The following is a 5,298-nucleotide window of genomic DNA, read 5'->3' as shown; positions in this document are numbered from 1 at the left end:
TACCCAGCCTACGATGAATGCAGTACCTAATCATGGAATGCAAGCTTCAAGTTCATTATCAACAAAGCATATGTTTAAAAAATGAGGATAATTTATCTCCTAAACATAAATTAGGGAAATTAAACAGTACATAAAACATAAAACATAGCCTAAAATTCAATTCGAAATCAAAAGTAAAAAAGAAGAAAAACGCTAAACCTTGGAGACCGGGAGAGGGAGGGAGGGAGGAGGGAGGAGGCAGAGACCGAGAGAGGGAGGGAGGGAGGAGGGAGGAGGCGGAGACCGGGAGAGGGAGGAGGGAGGAGGGAGGAGGGAGGAGGGAGGAGGCGGAGACCGGGAGAGGGAGAGGGCGACTGGGAGACCGAGAGAGGGAGAGGAGGCGGAAGAGGAGGCTAGGGTTTTTCTGCTGTCGAGCGCAAGTTAAACCCGACAACTTTAGCAGACGAAATTATTATTTCGTCGGCTAAAGCTAAGAATCTCGTCGGCTAAGAATCAATTCGTTGGCTAAACCTTCAAAATTCGTCGGCTAAACCTTTGAAATTCGTCGGCTAACCTTTAAAATTCATCGGCTAAAGTACTTTTATACATTTGACACATTGTGATTGTGATGATCAAATTTCAGAAACAGAAATCCGACCGTCAGATCTGACCACCATGACAAAATACATGTATGGGCAAAAATTCAACTTGATCCGACAAGAATAAGGGCTCGATCCGGACAGTCAATCTCGTAAGTCAAACCCCTAAATGGACGGAAAAGGTCGTTCGACCGTCTAAATTACGTATTTTGGCCGGACCTTCAACTGAAAATAGTTTTAAATCGATGACACACAACAAGTCGTATAAAAATTTTACGCAAAATAACCACCGAAGATAGGGCTACTCATAGGGGGAAAGAATGAAAAATTGCATTGATTGCAACTATCGGCACCGAATATTTACCGGAGTAGTGTGATTTTTCAACCGTGGATGTATTTCACCATTCTCGTCATATCTTATTTCATGACTTTTTTGCGTTTGAAAGTTTTACGTATAGTTTGTTTTTGAAACGGAACATTTACATATCACTTGGTAAACAAGTTATACAACATTAGTAGGCATGTTGTGATTGTGATGATCAAACTTGAGAAACAGAAATCCGACCGTCAGATCTGACCATCATGACAAAATACATGTATGGGAAAAAATTCAACTTGATCCGACAAGGTTAAGAGCTCGATCCGGACGGTCAATCCCGTAAGTCAAACCCCTAAACGCACGGAAAAGGTCGTTCAACCGTCTAAATTACGTATTTTGCCCGGACCTTCAACTGAAAATAGTTTCAAACCGATGAGACGCAAGAAGTCGTCTAAAAATTTTACGGAAAATAACCACCAAAGATAGGGCTATAATATGTAATAGAAAAATTTTATGGTTTAGCCGACGAATACCCGGCTATAGTATGTAATTAAAAAATTAAAAATAACTAAAGCCGACGAAATATTAGGTTATTCGTCGGCTAAGATGGTTTTAGCCGACGAAATACACTATAATTCGTCGGCTAAGATGGTTTTAGCCGACGAATTATGGTGTATTTCGTCGGCTAAAGGAAAAAAATACATTAAAAAAAACAGAAGGTATTAGTAAACCATACTAACTTCCTGTTCATCATATTTCACCAAAATTCATATAAAATAACTGAAATATGAATTCAACATATGTAAACTATAAAGGAAAAGGTCTTTAGTTATACAAATTAATGGATTACGTCCTCTAAATTAAAACTAAGGCTCGTAATTGGAATCATCTGATGAGTCTTCTTCGATGTCAAAATTAATTTCTGGTAATATATGTCTTTCCTCATCGCCAGAGTCTTCGTCTGTTTCTTGATTTGGATCAACATCAATAAGCCTTGGCTCTTCATCACGAATTCGCACCGAACGACCTGCTTTAAAATTATTAAGGCGAACGGTAGAGGAGTTAGGAATACCTATTGCGTTGGGCTCTTGATACGCAACATCTTCTTCCTCGTCTTCGGCCTCTCCAAGTGTAGCCGCCCGGTAAATTTTTCGAGGGTACACAAGGTTGACTACTTTCCACGCGTCACCCTTAGCAAGGTCATCAAGATAAAACACTTGTTTTACCGATGTGGCAAAAACGAACGGGTCATCTTCGTCAGAGGTGTTCACTGATAATATTCCGTACTGATCGGTCTTCATGCTCTGCGGCTTAGTATCAAACCATCTACACTTGAAGAGGTGCACTGTCATGCCTTGCCCATAAACGAGTTCCACCACTGAATGGAAAACACCGTAATAGTCAACTCCATTCCGCCCACCATGTGCCATGACCCCAGAATTCTGTGTTCTCCGTCTGCTGTCTCTCTGTTCGCATATAAATTGCACGCCATTCACCTTGCACATCGGATAAACTCTTGACATTATCGACTTCATCGCTAGAAGTCTTAGTTCGTGCGATCAATTTGGGTGACCATCAAATTGAATATGGTTCATCTGCAACCAACCATTCAACTGTAAATATGGATAATTATGCAATAAATATAAACACGTACAGAAATATTAAATTACGTACCCAGCCACCAAAATAATCTGCGAACTCCCTGTTGTGGTACTCGAGATCACCTTGAATGTCTAGACAATATAGATGGATGTCTTTCCAGTATTCAACTTCTCGACAATTAATCAATACCCACCAGTGGGCAATGACTAGCTCATGTGGTTGCAACTTGTAAGAGTCTGGCAAAATTCCATACACTTCAACATCACTGGAGACTATGGAAAGATTGAACTTCGGTACATCTACCGGCATGGTTTGTGGAGTTTCCTTCAACGCTCCTAAATACAACTTCATGTAGGTGACGCACTCGTGCACAATATATGCTTCAGCTATACATCTTTCAGGCGTGAATTTATTAGCCACATAATCTTTGTAATCTCCAAGTTACTTGTAAATCAAGTTGCAAAATGTTATGATTATTGAACATGTATATATATTGAGGAATTCAGGTGTAAAAAACGTACCTTTCCATGGAATACATCCAAGTGTAGTGTACTGGACCGGACTGGTAAACAACAATTGTTCGGGAAGATGGATCATTAGGTGAGGCATGATGTCAAAAAAAATTAGAAGAAATATCCTCTCAAATTTACACATGATATAAATGATGTCCTCTTGCATTTCCCGGATGTTAGATTTTTTCACTTCCCGTGTGCATAACTTCTGGAAAAATCTTGCCAACGCTACTAACGGCTCGACCACCTGACGGGGAAGGAACGGTCGAATGAAAACAAGGAAGAGACGTTGTAGCAGGATATGACAGTCATGACTCTTCAACCTGTACATCTTATTGTCCCGGAAGTTCACACACCGGGCTATATTTCCTGCATAGCCTGAAGGATACTTCACACAACTCATCCACCTGAAAATTAGGTTCTTCTGGTCACGCTTCACGGTGTAAGGAGCTTGAGACATTTTTTTCTTTCCTTCTTTCAACCACAGATGTCTTCTTAATTGTATTTTTTTTAGATTAATGCGTGCCTTAGGACCGTCTTTCGTCTTCCCCTCCAAGTTCAGCACTGTGCCCACCACACTGTCGCAAACATTCTTTTCTATGTGCATCACATCTAGGTAGTGCTTGATCAACAACTTACTCCAGTATGGGAGTTCCCAGAATATGCTTTTATGTGTCCAGAATTTGTACCTGTCGGGTCTTTCAGGTATTGCCACCACAATATTGGGATGATTGCTGAGTTGCCCAAAATCGTACTCATTAAGCACTGTTAAAATTTCTTCCCCCGTCCATCTTCTAGGAGGCACACCGTTTTCTATGGTCTCATCAAATGCCTGTGCATCGAGCCGCCATTCGTGATCATATGGAAGGAGAGTACGGTGACCCAATTTGCATATCTTGTTGCAATAACTGCTGCTCCCCTCATCGTTAAGGCACTCTAGACAAGCCTTGTATCCCCTAACAACGTTGCCCGACAACATCCCACGGGCAGGAAAATCACTGATGGTACCAACAACCATGACATGCATCTGGAACATCTCGTGCATGTACTTGTCATAAGTGGGATGACCAACGTCCCACAAAAATTTAAGCTCTTCAATCAAAGGTCTCAAATACACATCGAGACACTTCCCTGGATAACCGGGCCCCGGAATCAACAAACTCAACATATTGTATTCCTTCTTCATGCACATCCATGGGGGAAGGTTGTACGGTACCAAAATCACCGGCCATACACTGTATTGAAGACTAATGTTGCCAAAAGGGTTGAACCCGTCGGATGAGAGCCCGAGCCTTACATTTCGGACCTCTGACGCAAAATGAGGAAACTCCATGTCTATATGCTTCCAAGCCTCCCCGTCAACAGGGTGTATAAGGGTATCTTCGTCATGCAATTTCCTATCAGCGTGCCATCTCATAGCTTCGGCCGTGTGTGAAGACATGTACAACCGCTCCAGCCTATCCCTCAAAGAGAAATACCGAAGTACCTTCACAGGTTTCATGTTGCCTGCAGGAGTCAGCTTATACCTGTCAGTATGACATAACGGACATGCGTCAAGGCCACCAAGGTCATTCCCTTCTGGATCTTTACCCCAGAAGAGAACGCAGTCATATCTGCATGCATGGATCTTGATGTAGGAAAGCCCAAGATCTTTCAGGATACATCGGACCTTATGATGAGTGGTAGGAAGACGATGACCGTGGGGCAGCATCGAAGCAGTGTACTGTAGATAATCATCAACAGCTTTCACAGTCGATTTTGTCTCAACTTTAATCTTCATTACGTCCATCACACTTTCAAGAACGGTCTTCTGACAACCGGGGTACACATGGGTCTATTGGAAAGCAAGCAGTTTGTTGTACTTGTCAATACCAGCAGTGTTGACAGCTCTAGGGAAGGGCTGCACCGGGTCAGGCATATACTGTCCTTAAGCGCATACACCGCTCTCATAAGGAAACATGTCGTTGATGAAGGCCGTTGTTGGATCGTTGGATGTACTGCCCGTCTCAGAAAATTGGCCATGATCATGCGGACCCCCTGATGATGTTTCACTGTGATATAACCAACATGTGTACTTCTCCCAAAACCCGTTACTGTTCAGATGCTGTCATACTTTGTCAATCGCAAATCGATGCATATCGTTGCGACACTGACATTTCGTGCACGGGCAATAGAAAATTGTATTCCCGTTAGCATTAGCCAGCACATATTCCAGAAAACTCATAATTCCTTTACCATATCTTTTGTCCCATTTTGGAAGCGAAATCCAACTCTTATCCATATCCTG

This window comes from Fragaria vesca, linkage group LG2 (assembly GCF_000184155.1).
Source record: "Fragaria vesca subsp. vesca linkage group LG2, FraVesHawaii_1.0, whole genome shotgun sequence".
In the NCBI taxonomy this organism is placed as follows: Eukaryota; Viridiplantae; Streptophyta; class Magnoliopsida; order Rosales; family Rosaceae; genus Fragaria; species Fragaria vesca.
The sequence above is the reverse complement of the archived record's forward strand: the minus strand, read 5'-3'. Positions refer to the sequence as shown.